The sequence below is a fragment of the Lutra lutra genome, chromosome 11 (assembly GCF_902655055.1).
Source record: "Lutra lutra chromosome 11, mLutLut1.2, whole genome shotgun sequence".
NCBI classification, from domain to species: Eukaryota; Metazoa; Chordata; class Mammalia; order Carnivora; family Mustelidae; genus Lutra; species Lutra lutra.
Window position 1 is genome coordinate 90518657 of NC_062288.1, and position 17057 is coordinate 90535713.

The 17057-nt window shown below is 40.8% G+C and overlaps 1 protein-coding gene across 1 annotated transcript in view; it reads left to right on the forward strand.

The window, feature by feature from the left end:
• CALD1 (caldesmon 1) overlaps window positions 1-17057 on the forward strand; it is a 184311-nt gene that overhangs the window by 63592 nt on the left and 103662 nt on the right. Inside the window, 1 exon segment of the mRNA XM_047694157.1 lies at window positions 973-1065. The gene's annotated coding sequence lies outside the window, so the exon portion shown is untranslated.

A 17057-nucleotide genomic window follows, 5' to 3' on the forward strand; every position in this document is an offset into this window, starting at 1 on the left:
CCCAGATTTGCTGACGAATCTGTGAACCCCTCAAGGTTCCTTGATCCTTAGTCTACAAAACAGCCTTCCTCAGATGGATACAAACTGTAAGTAACATGCTAGGCAGCTTTTTGTTTAGTTTTGTTTTGTTCTGTCTTGTTTTACCTGTGAAAACTGAAATGAGTATCTAGGAATCCAGATCCAGGTTCTAGCATGAGATTCCAAGCCAGTCCCTTCACCTCTGTGAGCTTCTGTTTTCTTCCAATGCCCAGTGGCAGAGGCTGGGGATGGATGAAAGCAAGCTATATTCTTAAGGTCCCCTTGAGACCCATTACTCTACTTGATTAAAGGCAAACATTAAAAGTATAAAATTGCATTTCATACTCATACCCATTAGACGTCCTTGTTGCATCATGTTGGGAAAGGTTTAAGGGTGTGATGGTGATTTACTGTCACAGTTGTTATTTCTTTGGTCTTTTCTAATGTTTAATATTTATTGCTGTATTTCAAGTACAAGAGAGTCAACTCTAGATTATCTACTAGTACATGTCTATAATTGTAATCCTCCAGACTCTCTCCTACCAATTACTCAAGTTCCTGAACATCATCAACAGAAGACTCTGGACAAAGCAAAGGGTCCAAATGGTCTTTGAGAGTCTGAAGCTTGGGAGGATTGAGGTTTGGGCTTGGAAGGTGTCCTTAACTATGTTCCAAAGCCTTTGTCTTTGATTATTGGCATTTGTAGTACTCTCTGTTCTGTCTTAACTATACCACCTTCTCTACCCCATTATTTATAATAAGTTAGGGGTTGACACTGGAGTAATTATATTTTCTTTACAATCCAATTGCACAACATCCATCAGTGCCTTATATCCCCTTTAAGGTCCTAACTTATAATAATACCTGAGTAAAAAATTATATTTTAAAACATACAGTTTACATTAACTAAAATTCATTCCATTTAATCATGTTTCAATTCTCCTTTTATACCAGGTATCATTAAAACATTTTAAGATCCTTCAATCAAATTCTACAAGGATTGGTGATCAACCAGAAGGCTCAGAAGCGACATCTGATTGTGCACCTGTGAGTAGCATTTATATTATTGAGGGGGAGGGGAGGCTTTCTTTTTAGCAATTACACAGCCACTCTGTGCCTGATTTTTTAAATTCTTATGCCTAAAGATGCACTGTGAGAAGCCAGGCCTTCTGCTGTGCTCCTCATAGCTTATTTACCAATTAATCTATCAAGTTTGGAAGAACTGTTTTTTCTGCTTTGTAATTTGATTTCTTGCTTTATTTTTTCCCACATATATAATATCATAAGCACAACAGTCCCAGATCAATAGTAATGAAGTCCTCACTTCCTGCAAAGAATGCTGATGACTTGAGGGACTAGGGAGATGATGAGTCAGTCTTCCCCAGTGCAGAAGCTCACCTGTGCACAGACGCTGGTGATTTCAGGGGCAATAAGTACCTTTCACTGCCCATGAGCCCTCCTCAGCCAGAAGGAGAACGAACTTCCACAGGCTGAAGGTCTGCTGGGGAGCAGAAAGAGGGGATTTCAGAAGGGAGAGGATGTAGAAAGTAAAGGAAACTTCACTGGTTCACAGTGTTGCCCAGGCTGGCACCAGTAGGAGGGAAAGTTTTTGAGGAATTTAGCGTAGTTCCCAGGCAAGTGTTATTTCCGGATTATATCCCTTGCACCCTGTATTAGTTTGCTTGGTTGCCATAGCAACATACCACAGACCGGGTGGCCTAAACAACAGAAATTTCCCCACAGTTCTGGAGGCTAGAAGTCTGAGATCAAGATGTCAGCGGGGCTGGCTTCTCCTGCGGCCTCGCTGCTTAGCTTGCAGATGGCTTTTTTCTCGCTGTGTCTTTTGGCCATCCTCAGTGCGCACACGTGTTTGGTGTCTCTCTCTGCGCCCGTTTTACTCTTCCGACAAGGACACCAGTCATTTCACATTAGGGCTCACCCTAATCACCTCATTTTAAGTTAATCACCTCTTTAAAAACTCGATCTTCATATACATTTATGTTCTAAAGTACTGGGGTAACGTTAGGACTTGAGCATATGAATTTGGGGCACTGTAATTCAATCCATAATGCCCCAGCATCCTTTGTTTCTAATATGCAGATGTCTGGTTTATTGAAGATGCACTTCCCTCTGATTCTTCTCACCTGACTTCCATAGCATGGACATCACTCTGAGAACATTTGGTTGTGCTGTGATGTGTTGTAGTCCTTTGTGTGCAGCTCTCATTTTCCAATAACGTAGTGTTATTTTTGAAATTGAAGAGTGTGCCTTTTACATGTCTCACAGGTATAGGAAGTTTTATATATAGTAAGACATTTAATAATATTTATTGAATGAATGAATACATAGATGCTTAGATGTAGCCTCTGAACCTACAATTTGCTCTAAGACTCTGCAAATGATGACTATTAGTGGTACTTTCTCCTCATTTGCTGCCCTCTACCACAACAAGTGGAAATGAACATTGGAGAGGGACTGAAAGAAAAATACGATTAGCTGACCCCAGGAGACTTACCTCTCTCCTCAAAAAGGTCGGAGACAGTAAATAGCTTGAGCCTGCCCCAGATCCCATCACTCTTCTGTGAGAGCACTGTTCCTCACTGTGAGAGCATTCTGTCAGAGCACGGTGAGAGATAGGAGGGAAGGATGATAAGTTTAGATTGGGATTTACTGAGTGTGAGGACTTGTGGGACTTCAAGGGCATACTCCAGTCTGAAGGCAGGTGAGAGAGAGCTAGAGACAGATGTTCCCTGTCAAAACCTCTGCTTAAGAATTAGAAACATGAGGGCGCCTGGGTGGCTCAGCGGGTTAAAGCCTCTACCTTTGGCTCAGGTCATGATCCCAGGATCCTGGGATCGAGCCCCACATCCGGCTCTCTGCTCAGCAGGGGGCCTGCTTCCTCCTCTCTCTCTGCCTGCCTCTCTGCCTACTTGTGATCTCTGTCTGTCAAATAAATAAATAAAATCTTAAAAAAAAAAAAAAAAAAAGAATTAGAACCATGAGAATGGAGGATGTCATCCAGAGAGATTGTGTGGAAATAGAAGAGCGATGTTTCCAAAATGCCACCAGAAATTGTATGCAGAAGGTTTTCTTGGTAAATTACAGAAGAACCCTCCTGTGAAAAAGAAATCCACATGCTACCTCTAATGAGGGTTTGTAAGAACATATATATTAACTAATATATGCCTACCTATTTCTCTCTCATTTATTTTGACCTATTTTATTTCTTCTTCTGTCCTCTCCTTTGGGTCTATGCCCCAAACCATTACTGTGGGGCTTGCCCTCCCCAACTTTGCCAACATCTAGCTAACTATATCCATGAGCATGTGTTTGACTCCCCAGGTTTCTGCCAATGGGGTCTCACACTTTAGCTCCTTCCTTTGTGGCCATTCTCTTCCATCAGCCAATCAGAGCTGATCAGACTGCACAGTAGGGGAGCCTTGGGATTAGATTCCTCAATGTCCAGAGAGACAGAAAGTAGATCCTTCTCAGGATCAGGTGCATAGACCAAATCATCTTGTCTAGACAGCCAGTAAAGGGCTCAGTAGTGGGGAGGGGGCCACTTTCACACTGATCACCTTCCTTAGTCCATTGATACCTGCTGGTTTCCCCCCTCCTCTACCTGTGCTCTCAAGGAGGCTTTGGCAGTATTTTAGAATTTCACGGCCAGATCAGAATGGGGGCTGGGGTAGCGTGGACGGGCCATGATGGCCATAACAATCTTCTCCTAAGCCCCACCAGCAAATGTCATTTCTCACAGGACCTGTTCATCCCAGTACCAGTTTCCTTAATTTTTCCTGCTTTCTGTGATACCAACAAAAGAAGGGCAGATATTTATTCATTTCTTTTATTTTTTGAAGTATTACTTTTCTTTCTTTGAATTCTCTCCTTGCAATTTTTTTCTTTTTTTCTCCTCTCTTAGTTCTCTTTCTTTAGCAGAACCTTGATTTTTCCTTGGATTGTCTGATTATCAGTGAAAGAGGCTTTCTGAGGTCTGGAAACTTCCTCCTTGTCTACACACCCCACCCATGTTCTTTAATGAACTATGAGATACCAACTTTCTTGATGTACCCACACCCTCACTTCCCTCTTGGTGTTCTTCGAGGAGCCAGGAAAAGATGCCAATTTTTATGCAGCATCCAGAATACCAGTGACACCTGAGTCAGTGATTTTTACTCAAATTGTTATTTACATAACATGAGAAAAGAGAAATTGTGTAGTCGAGAGAAAATAGCTCTACAATCCATGAATGGCCTAGGTGGGGTGTTCCAAATGAATGGTGGCCAGTGGCCAGCAGAGGTGCCTCCCGACTGGGTTTCATTAATTTCAGTCAGCTACAAAGTTTGGAGAGAAAGAGGATTTTCCTATGAGCATGTAAAAGAAGTGCTTTGAGTTGTAAGCCTTTGCCCTTGTTTAAGAACAGCATAAATGGGAGATTTTATAACCACTGTGGGCCAGTATTTTTGGAGTCAGTTGAAGCTCCAGATGGAGTGGAAAGAGAAGTTTCTTTTTTTCTTTTTTCTTGAGTTTTGCAGAACAAGTCTCCCTGGGCACCTTTAATAAAGTGCTCAGTCTCTTGTTTAGTTCAAGTGTGCCCAAGCTTGTTTTCACAGTATCTGAAGGGGGCTTTCTTACAACTAAAAACCTTTCCTATAGATTTCTGGTCTTGCCTCTAGAACCAGCCTCATATGTGAGAATGTCTTGAATCCACTCCTTCCCCAAGTGTCTCACCTTTAGGAGTCCACGCTTAGGTCCTTGTCACGCGGTTTAAGGAAGAAAATACGCAGTGAGCCCAAGTTCGGTGAGGGCTTGAAAGGATGAGAGGAACACAGTCCCATGGTCATTTCAACATTCTGGAAACCTTCACATTAGGCAGGGTAAGAGGACATTCCAGCATCACCTTATGCAGATTTTGTAACTTTGGCCAAATGATGAAGGTTTCCAGGCCAGGGAATTGCAGCTGGCTTTAAGAGGTGTCTCTGTGGAAGTATGCATTCCTGCCTAGCAGAGCTCTTGGTGGAGGGGGTTGTACCAGGGTGGACAAACCAAGATGAGGGCCACGGAGGGCAGGGAAAAACAGGCAGCACTTTCTACAAGAAAGTCTCTTCTAGAACTCCTCCCCAGACTTTTTGTTCTAATGAATATGAGTAAAGAAAAAAAAAAGGATGATTGTGCTATTCAACAGTTTTCAACCAAATTGAACAAAAGTCTTACCTGAGTGTATAACTATGAGTGGATATATACAGTGGAAGGACATAGACCCAGCGGCTTCTGAACTCTACTTTGGGCTGTTTAATAAAATGCAGTTGTGGACGACTTGTGCTACGTGCAGCCATACTCCAAGAGGGTTTACGTAGAACAAGCACTCACTTTTAGGGGAGGCACATCTGAAACAGTTTCCTTCCCACCATTCTCTATATCCCAAGTCCAACTAAATGCCAAATTAAATCTAGATATTTCTTTTTTCTGAATCGACTTTTACTAAGGAAAAGGGAGAGCTGCATTCCCTGAAACAAATATTTTGGGCCAAAATTATTACTTCGGCCTTTTTTCCCTCCTCCTTTTTCAAAACAAAATGTCTATCATTCACTCTGACACCAGCGTTTAAGAGCTGGAGACAAATGGAGTCTGAATATTCACGCCAATGTGGTACAAATGAGCTGTGATTTCAGGATGCTGGCTGTTTCTCTGACAGGAGAAAAGAGGGGTTGACTAGTTTAATATCTTTGGCTGAAAATACTTTCTTATAAAAGGATGGAGAAGGCCAACATTAATATTGAGTCCTGTTACTGAATGACCAGGAAGGCTCTATCATGGAATGGGGCATCCTCCGTCTGGGGAAAGTGTGTTTATCACACCCAGACGACGCGGAGGGGGAGCGAATTCACACACACAGGCTGAGACTGAAGTAAAGACATCATCTAAAAACATTTTCTCCACGTTTTTCAAAGAATTCCTTCCATAAGTATATTATACCCGTGATTGTGAATATGACTCCATCATAGACTTACACAGTGTGTAAACATAAAGACATGTGTTGTAATGAGAGACTCTGGGAGTATATCTGACTGCCTCCCTCAGAAGGCTGGCTAATGGTTTAGAAATAAAGATGCAGGTGTAAGTTGGGGTTTAAGGCAGAGACTTGTGACCACCATTAGTACCATCTGTCCTTTCTCTTGTTCCTCAAACATACATATTCAATCACTCATTAATTTACTGTTTCCAGAGTATAGCGACCTGGACCCTCTCCATCTCAGGTGCTTTGTTAGGTCTTGGCTACATTAGCAATTCTACCCTTCCTTCATTCTCTCCTATAAAACAGACTAATTTTTATTCAATGCAATGGAAACTTCGGTGAATCCAATAATGCACTCAGTGACGTAAATTGTGATTTCCAATACTTTTGTTTTTCGTTGGCCTCATCTTAGCAAAGAGTCATAATATTTTAAATTTCTCTACCCTCTTGTCCACCTGTCATGCTTAATTATGTTGTTTATACACAAAACATAGCAGTGTGCTGGCTATATCTATAATCCTACTTTGCTGCAAATTGCTTTGAAGAATGATGCATAATTGTGCCCAGTTATTATTTGTTTCCTAAATTCTGGTTTTCAGGAAACATTTTTTAAAAGGGGAACATAACTGTAGTTTCAAAGCCATTGAAAATTAAAAGCAAAGTAAGGAAACCATGACATTTTTATGGAAGGCTCAGAAGACCCTAAGGTCTTTCAGCGGAGCTGAAATTGGAGGGCCCCTCCCTTGGACACATCTCCACCACAGCCCTTCTGCTAATTTCTTTTACATTTAATACTGTATTCTCTTTCTTAAAGAAGGCCTCCCAGACAGTCTTCACATCTCACAAGCACGGCTCTGCCCTGAGACTGACACAAACAGATACACTTAGATGACTGATCTTCACGTTTAAAACTAATTACGTTTTTTAAAAAGCAAAGAAATAGTCAAAGTATGAAGTACTGTATTTTATTTTTTAAGACCTTAGAATGAATTCAGCTTATTTTCTAAAGTAAATCCCACTTAAGTGAAATAATATATCAGTTTGCCAAAACACAAATGAACATAAATAGGAGTTTCAGAAATGCCTGGGTGGCTCAGTTGGTTGGGCATCTGGCTTTGGCTCAGGTCATGATCCCGGAGTTCTGGATTAAGTCCCTCATTGGTCTCCTTGTTCAGCAGGGAGCCTGCTTCTCCCTCTGCCTTCTCCCTGCTTGTGCTTGCTCTTTCTCTCTGTGTTAAATAAATAAAATCTTAAAAAAAAAACAAACCCACACGCCCAGGAGATTCATTTTTACTTCACTATAAACATCATAAATGGAGCTCTCCCTAACATGGAGCAGGCCAAATCCTCTGGCCAGGAAACAGCACCTACTAAAGGACATTTGTACAGGAGCATAGATCCTTCCAGACAGTCACACAGTCATTTCATCATCGAGGTTCTTGCCACAGTCTACCCTATATGATCCACTTACAGGTCTTTGAAATGAGTGTGATTAGAAGCACAGACTCTGGGGCCAGGCTGCCTGGATATAAATACCAGCTCTATCATTTCCTAGCTCTGTGACCTTGGAGACATGACTCACCCTCTCTGGGCCTTTTTATCTGTAAAATGGAGATAATACAGATTGTTAACAAAGATTTAGATGATATTTATAAAATTCTGAGAACTGTGCTTGGTACAGAGTAGGTGCCATTTAACCACAGGCTAAATAAATAAACTTCTCCAGGTGGACTGTAAGCTTGTATGGGTTCTTTTGTGGGTTTACTCTTACATCCCGTCACAGGGTGTAGCCCAGCACATGATCAGCCCTTAATGAATGGCCCTATAATCAGGGGTCACAAACTGGTAACCTGAGGCCCACACTGACCTGCATATATGTGCTTCTCTTGCTCAGCATGGGTCTTTTGTAGTTGTTGTTTTTTTAAAATTTGAATTTGAATGCTCTTAGAAGTCATCCATCTTCTCCATGTGAAGGGCACATCAGGTAATGGGAGAGAGGAAGCAGAGACAAAGGCCCAGAGGCAGAAACAAAGGCTGTATTATTGCAGGGCAAAGGAGTGTGGCCTGGGCGGTGAGCTGTGTTTTCAAATTAAGGGTGGGGTCTGAAGAGGAGTCAGGTGATGGGTGTAGGGAAGCCATTTCATGGAAGGCCCCTGGGGGTTCCAGGGACCAGGATGGTGGTGTGTGGGAAGCAGATCATTCTTCCTCACCAGGCCCTTCAATAACCAAGTCATGTAAGCCTTCCCAGTCATCATCCCTCATCTGCTTATTCCCCAAACCAGGAGTCCTACATGCCCAACAGCTTCCCAGACCCGCAGGCTGTCACTGAACGGAGACAGTAGTAAACCTTGGGTTGCTGCTGTTTCCAGTTAAAGGCATCTTTGATTGCTCCTCCTGCTAACAAAGAATATTCAAGTTCAAGTGAAATGGCCTCTCATTTCTGGGGTCAATTCAGCCTTTCTGCTATGTAACATCTGTTTTTGAAATTCGGCTGAGACCCTGACTTAAATCCATTTAACTTAAAAAGCAGCAAGAGAACATCTTGTTTTCATGAATGTCAGGGGCTGTGTGTCAACAAATGAAAGGTCTGTTTGTGGTATTCAATGGGGAAAAGCTGGTTGTGCGATGTTCTGCCACTGGGGTAAATTTATTATGGACTGTTCATTTCTTGGAATCATGAAAAAACAAAGTAGACCAGCTTTGTTTCAATCAGCAAATTTTGGCTTAATCGTGGGTGGGAAACGTGCTTTTCTTGTCAGAAGGTCACTGAGCTGGATGGTTTCCAAAAAGATGCCCTCACATGTGCCTCCTACTTCAGCCACGTGAAGTTATCTTAAGTGGATTTTCTATGTCTATATAAATTTTGGCAGACAGCATCTGATAGATCATTATTTTTATATCACTGACACAGGACCTGAGGTGGGAAAGAAGGGGTGAGACTAGTTCGCCATCCCTCAAACCTGACTAAGCTACTCCATTCCTCACGCACTTATTTAGGAGAGACAAACAGAAAAGTTTGACTCATCAGCACCCAGAAGAGTGAGTGTCTGGCTCAAAACAGATGTCTCTATATATGTATTTGTTTAATGAATATAAACTCTGGTCTTATGAACTCACATTCTCTTTATGAATCCATGTCTGTGTGTGTATTGATATCATTCCTGTCTGAAAAAGCTGTTACTGCTGATGTCCTATTTCAGTCCAAAGAAAAACATTAGGTCACTCCCGTCACTCTTGGAGCCGTGTGTTTTTCCCTTCTAACCCTTATCCCAATTTGTATTTTATTTATTTATTGACTATCTCTACCATTAGACTGTAAGCCCAACAAGGGCAGAGTCGTCGTGTTCACGGCTCATTTGCTACACCAAGCAAGGTGGCTAGTATGTGAATATTACTTCACAATATTTGTTGATTGTTTTTCCTGATGTTTTCATTTTGATGATGGTTGTAGAGCCTTAACCACTCTTAACTCTGTAGGAATTTAATCTCAGTGAAGACAACAGGGCTTATAATACAGTTGAATATGCAGAGACCTTTTGTGTGATGACATACACTCATCTGACTCTATTGAAAGTTATGGTGGAATGGGTTAGTCTAACCATCTCTGTTTTCTCAAGTTGAAGTTTTTGAGCCACATCTGCCATTATAGCTGGCCAAGATCAGTGTCATAGCGCATGGCAATAGTTTCAGGGCTTTTTTTCTCTCAAACAGTTAACTCATTCCTGGTGGTATTCAATCTATGACTTTAGCCTTATTAGCAATCAATTCTGGCCCACTGAGCTACTTGGTAAAGGCAGTACAAGTATCTGTGGTCAGAAAGAAGGCATTTTTGGTGCCCAATGGACATACAGTTTAATGTGCATATTTGTTTGTCTGGTGGTCATGTACGCCTTTCTTATGATCAAGCAAGCAGGAACACTTCAGCTTGAAGGGGGAACAAAGTAGAATCACTTGCTCCATTTTGCTTTGGCTGTCTGCATAGACAGGGCTGAAATGGGAATGATTTGTGTGTTCCAGAGGATCTCGAGAGAAATGCTCCTTCATTTACAGGAGGTGCAATTCCACAACAGTTTCTTGCTTTGTGTACTTGAAAACATTCCCAAAGAAACAAAGTTGGATGCAGAAAAAATAATGAAAGAAAAGAAAAATAATACTCTGAATTCTGAACAATTCTGCTTTACTAGGTTGAGCTGTCTGCCAGCTGGCCACAGTGTTGACTACTTGTAATATATACTTTTGGTAGGCTGCATGTAGTTCTTGGAACTGTTTATATTAGACGGCAGAAACTTAATTATTCTAAAATTGGCAGGACTTGCTTTGGTTACTTAATACAAAATTGCTTAGTCATCTTTATACCTAGTGTGGACAGCATTGTTTGAGTGTGAAAAGCTGGGAAATGCACAAGTCCAAAGAGACTTTAGATCAGGTAGAAAAACAAGAAGGTATCATTTTTTGCAAGATGCTTAGCAGGTGGTTGCCACATGTTTTAATTGGACAAGCTAGGTGCCTGTTGAGTTGAAGTCCTTGATTACAAGTATTTCTCCGTTTTCCTTGTGGATTTTGTAAGAAGTAAAAACATGCTGCTGCAGCTTCCCAGGCTACGTTCTTCTGCATTTTGCAAAGTTCAGGTTTCCCAGCAAGAGGGTGAGGAACACTAGAATCAGTTTTAAGAGCAGTTTTCTTTCTCTCTGAAACAAATAAGGATGGCCTTTCAAGCTGGTTGACACCCAGGTCCTCCCTTTGCCTCTTTTGGTTTGAATACCTACCTTACCACACTGGAACTACTGCCTTCCAAAGGCAGCACAGATTTATAGAGCTCCAGCAAGGAGGCAGGCAGGCAAAATGAGTCTCTTCCGAGTGGTTTAGAGTTTGAGGTGGTGCCGGAGGTCTCCAGGTTTTTCCAGGAATGCTTGTGGCAACCTCACACTCTTCCTGTGACCTGGGCTGGGACTCCTGAGAGATGGTGAGAAAAGATAAAAGTCCTATAGCCAATGGATAATGACACCAGGCTTGGGAGGGGTGGGTTCCCAAGCAAACATCCAGAACAGTGCCTTATGTTTCTAATTACTGAACATGGTTAGAGAGCAAAATCAGGCAACACTTTTTTTTTTTTTTAGACTGATGGAAGCATTTAAATCGGCTCTGAATGTCAGTATTTTCTAATTATGATGGAGGAGTGGCAAGGAATCTCCAAAGACCTTGGCAATTTAGAGAGTTTCAGCCCAACCCTGATTCTCTTCTTTTTTTATTCATCGTATGTCTTCTTTGTCCTTCTTTCTCTTTCCATGTTCCAGAACTAGCCTATTGCCTCAGTTACAAATACCTCATATCCCTCTCCTGAAGCCAGGATGTCTTTCTAAGACAAGATTCTTTTCCACCAGAGGAAACAACCACAGCTACAAATCTCAATATAAAATAGAGCTCCATAGTGAGCCACCATCCATACCAAGGCAGTACTAAAAGCTGGCCTGGAGACACACACGGCTTTTTGAAAGGGCCTCAGCCAAGTTCCTCCATTTACCATTTAAGTACAATGAAAGAAATGCCCTGGAATCCATTCCAATTCAACAAGTCTTCAACCTTGCTGACTATAAGAAAAAATAGTCAGTTAAGGGACTCTTAGATCGATTCCTTAATACTACTTCAAAGGATCACAAAAATGAGCAATAACCTCAAGGAGATTACCATCTTTTAGGAAAGACAGATATGTACCTAGAAATTCAAATAAAAGTCGTAGATTAAGTACTCCAATAGAAATCCTTAGGTATCCATACAAACTCATGTCAGTGAGTAAGTGCTTCAGGGACCCTGTAGTCTTATGCTAGTCTTAAGCCTATACTGTGAGTCCTTTCTTATGGGAAGAAAAGTCCAGAACTCTCCAAACTCACAACTGGGCAAACTACCATCTACATGATTCATGTGAAAGGAAAGAGGAAGCAGTCTAGGCACTTTTCAAATTATTTAACTTCTGTGTAGATTTATGTATTATGTCCAAGAGATATCATGGATAATTTCCCTTGGTTTGGTTTCAGAGCTTTTCATCTAAGATTATAAACTCCTAGAAGATAGCCTCTAACTTGCTTCATAATTCTAGAACACAATAAATGCATTTGAGGATCATCATGAATAGAAGTTGAAAAATTCACTAGGGAATGATTTGTCCCCAATTAAAAATAGCATGTACTTCATGTACAAACCTGTTACCACTGGCACATAACTCTGAATTGTCTCCGGCAACATAACTGGATATATATCCTGCCATCTGAACTGTCTGACCTTGCTAATAATACCTTGTATCAACATGATAGCTGGCTAAGGCTCTGGATCTAGGTGGTGGTGGTGGTGGGGTTTTTTTTTGGGGGGGGGGAGCAAGAGAGGGAGAGAGTCTTAAGCAGGATCCATGCCCAGCACAGAACCTGACGTAGAGCTCAATCTCACGATCCTCAGATCATGACCTGAGCCAAAATCAAGAGTCAGATGCTTAACTGACTGAGCTACCCAGGTGCCCTGGATCTAGTTTTTGATCCCTAAATGTTAGTTGGAAAACCAGTCACAAAGAGCAGACTCCCGGGTTGCCGATACTTTTACAGCTGAGTAGACCAGAAAGGCCAAAGGGTTGTGCAAGTCAAATCACTATTGTGTAAAATATGGATAATCTTTGTACCATGTTTACCATTGGTAAAGACCTATGAGCGCTGATCTTGTGTGGCAAATAAACCACTCGTGGTTCCTTTTACACATTTAGAAGTGTGATCTTTCTTCAGACGGTGTCTCAGCTGCCTTTGCTTGTGCTGAGCACTTTACTTACTCGGTAGCAAGTGCTTAGTCACAGTGAGACTGTCTCACCCAATGACCCTCTGCAGGAGAACAGAGAGGTTATTCATGAAGGGATTAAAAGAACACATCCAGGCTTCCAGAAGCTGTCCTGTACCACAGCCCACGTATTACCCATCTCCTCTATGAGACTATCGGGTCTTTCAAGTCTGAGACCATGTCTTACACACCGTCTTATCTCTGAACTGCAGAACATTACTTCACACAGAGCAGTCATTTCATGCAGGGAGTTAGAAGGCCTTCCGGGGGAGCTCTCTAACAGAACTTTCTGTGGTGATGAAAATGCTCTCTGAGTTGTCTTATATGGTAACCACAGAGCACTTGAAATGGGCTAGTGAAGCTGAGAAATGGAATTCTTTATTTTATTTACTTTTCATTATTTTTCACTTGAATTGTCTCACATGACTAGTGACTACCATATTGGACAGCACAGCCATAGAATCTTAAAAACTATCTTTCACTACAGCCCTACCTATTATTGGATAGTTCTGTTGGGGCAAGGACCCCACCCTTTTACATCAGAATTAGCTTCTGTTATCAGGCATATATTTAGAAAACACATTTACACATTTCTTCTGCCAAAGAGCATTTTTGGTTCTCACACAGACACAGACTGGTAGAGAAGTTCCATCTTTGCCTCAGCATTCGCACCTATGCCTTTGACCTCTCTCTAGAGGCCAAGAGCAGAAGTGCCCCTAGAGATGCCTGTTCTAAATTGGTATTAACCTATGCCTTTCAGTGTAGTTTCCTTGAGTTTACCAAGGAAAAGTATTTTAAACTCTGGGGGTGGTGGGGAAGGGCACAGAAGTAATTGTGTTCCACATTTTCACTTCTCCTCACTCTTCTCAGAATGGTGTAGAGATTATTCTAAATACCAGCGGTGGTTTCCCACTGATTGGCTGTGGTTCAGGAGCTCTTGCCAAAGTTCTGTACATCTCGGTCTTCTTTCTTTAAATGGAGATGAATCTACTTTTCCTACCAGAGGGTCAAACAATGATTGCCCTAGAGATCAGAAGTGCTCCAAATAGAGCAGAAATGTTTATGCTAACATTTCAAGATGCGACCTGAAGTCCCTAAATGTGTTGTCTTCCCAAGTGCTGGAATCAGTGTACATAAACACCATTGCTTCATAAATCTTAAATGCCCAAACTGTCCAGTCTTAACTAAGGCGAAGAGAGGACACAAAGACATTGATTTTAGTCATGTTAAGTCTGTCAGTGTTTTGCAAATGGAGAAATACAAATAGAGAAAAAGTAATGATAAAAGACTGAGCAGGAATGGAGAGAGAAAAAAAAAACAAACAGGCCATAACCTGTTAGCCTGCTCTTAGTGTGGCTTCATGTTCTGGATTCCACCGACTGGAGAACAGAAACAACTTGAGAAGACCGAGTTCTTCAGGTTGATCCCCTTGATCCTTATTCTGTGTTACTGGTCTTGACAAATGTGCCTTGGTGATTGCATGTATTTTTTTTTTTCTTAAGTAGCACAGATTTTTGGAACAAGATGGTGAAGGTTGAGCTAAAGTTAAGTCCAAACTGTATGTTACAATCCATGTGTTTATTTGGTTTTTGAGTCCCAAATGAACTATTCTGTTCAGAAAAGAGCAAAGCAGGTTGATAAATTGAATTTTTTTAAAAAGGACAAAAGTTCATTTTCTACAGTCAAAAAGAAAACACTGCCAGATTTACTGTGTAACTACTGCAAATGTGGGTTTATATAACTTTTGAGATTCATATATAGTCTTTTACCAAAGTCTTTAATTCACTTTGCAAACACTGATCAGTCAATAAAATATAGAGATGAATCAGCTTGAATTACATTTTCCATACTCAGAATGGTAAAATCTAGAATAAAAATCTGATTGTTCAAACCAGCTATAATTCCTGGGTGCCTACTATGTCCTGATAGTGAAGAGATTTTTTAAGCAATGGTTATCTATATTCATAAGTGGCCTTAAGAATGAAAATATACAGAAAATATGATCTCAATAAAATATTTAAATACTAGTTAGAACAATCGAGCGGTGGCAAAGCAGTACATTTATTAATTACCAAAATAAATGATAGATGTTCAAGGAGAGAGATTGTCACTTCTAAGCTAGAGTCCTCAGGAAAGCCAAAATGAAAAAGTGAATCTGAGCCCGGAATTCATGACTAAATAGAATATGGACAATGAAATGGGGAGCCCATTCCAGATGGATGCGATGTGTGAATTGCAAGTGCAGAGAAGGAAAATTGACGTGTTTGAGAAGCAATAAAATAGTTTTATCTAGGATGCTATCAGACAATGTGCTTGGAAAGAAAGTTAATGCTTCCTAAATTAGAAAATCAGAAGAGCATGTACGTGGATATCATTTAGACCTGAAAAGGAGGAAACATGGACATATCATGTTTGATGCATCCATCTTTGCTGGATGGGAGAGCAGGCACGGAACCATAGTATTACATAGAGTAGGATGAAACCTTGGCTCTTGTCTAGTTCAAGCACCTCATTTCACATTCCTAAGTCTGAGTCCAGATCACTGTTTACCAAGGGTTTGCGGAGAAAGACAACCGAAGGATTGAAGTGAGTGAAGACCATTCGAAGGGCAGAGGTGAGGAATCCTATAGGAGATGTGACACCCAGGAATCACCCAGTACATGTAGGATGGAGAGAAGCATCACTTAGCCACAGTGAGCACCCAGCTGAAATTCACACAGAACTTTGAGGCAGAGAAAACATGGATCCTCCCACAAAGCCCTGAATCTCGAGAATAAAAACCAGAAAACAGCTGATAGTTGTGATCCAAAATTGAAGATGGGTATGATAGACCTGGTAGAAGTTTAAAGAAACAAAGTTTGAAATACAAGTTCTAGGAGGACAGGGACCTTTTCAGTCTTGTTCACTGTTGTATCCCCAGGGCATGTGATAGAACTTGGGACCACAGTAGGTGCTCAGTAAATGCTTATTGCATATTGATGGTATACATGTTTTTTTTGGTGGGACTTCACTGAATGAGTTAGACCATGAAATTTGCAGTGGGTAAATAATGGTGACTAGTCAGAAAGATCTTTATAATAATGGTTATGAGTCTTGAAACATTAGGGTTCCTTGCAATAAAAGAAAAATTGTTACATTGGGGATGAAGTTATAGTGGTCAGAAGAGGAAGGTGTATAATAAGGAAGGTGCAGTGCAAGAGAAGAAACTCTAATATGACAAAAGTATGCAGTGATACTGTCCAGAATCCGAGCGTCCTGGTTTATGAGTATTAAAAAGAAGTAACAAAAAAAAAATAAAAAATAAAAAAATAAAAAGAAGTAACAACAAAATAATAGAGGCTTAATCGATATCTGCAAGGTTTAATTTAATTGAGAACTCTGAGACGTGATAATTCTGTTATTTAAACCAAATGGGTGTACAATTGAAGAGGCATGGGTAATTTTGAAGATCACTTCTTACCTAAGTTTATATGATCCAATAAATTAGACCAGAGGTCACTGACAATAGTCTTCTCAGAACTTTCCCAGGGCACTCTCATTTATTTCCTGAAAGGGGAAACAATTCCTAGAGGGAAATAATGGATTAGTCCAAGAATATTATAGTGGTTAAAAGCACACACTTTGAAATCTGTAAAACGGGGATTTTAATAGCTACTTTACAGGTTTATTATGTAGATAAAATAATTTAACATATTTTTAAATGGCCCAGCAGAGCTGTCAAGCCACAAAAAAAAACATAGAGGAAACTTAAATGCCTATTGCTAAGTGCAAAAAGCCAGTATGAACAGGCTATATACTGTATGATTTCAACTATATGACATTCTGGAAAAGGCATAGTTATTACAGAAACAGTAAAAGGATCAGTGGTTGCCAAAGGTTGGGGCAGGGGAGGTAGGGAAGGGTGAAGAGATGGAGAACAGGGGCTGTTCAGTGCAGGGAAACTATTTTGATACTATGATGGTTGATACATGATACCACATCAGGTGTGGAACCTAATGTAATCTATGGATTTTAGTTAATAATAATGTATCAGTATTGGTTCATCAGTTGTAACAAATGCACCACACAACTACAAGGTGTGAATTAGGCTGTACTAGTTTTCTAGGGCTGCCATAACACAGTACCACAAAAGGAGGGGCTTAGGACAGCACAAGCATTGTCTTCAAAGTTCTGGAAGTTAGACCTCCAAAATCAAGGTGTCAACAGGGCT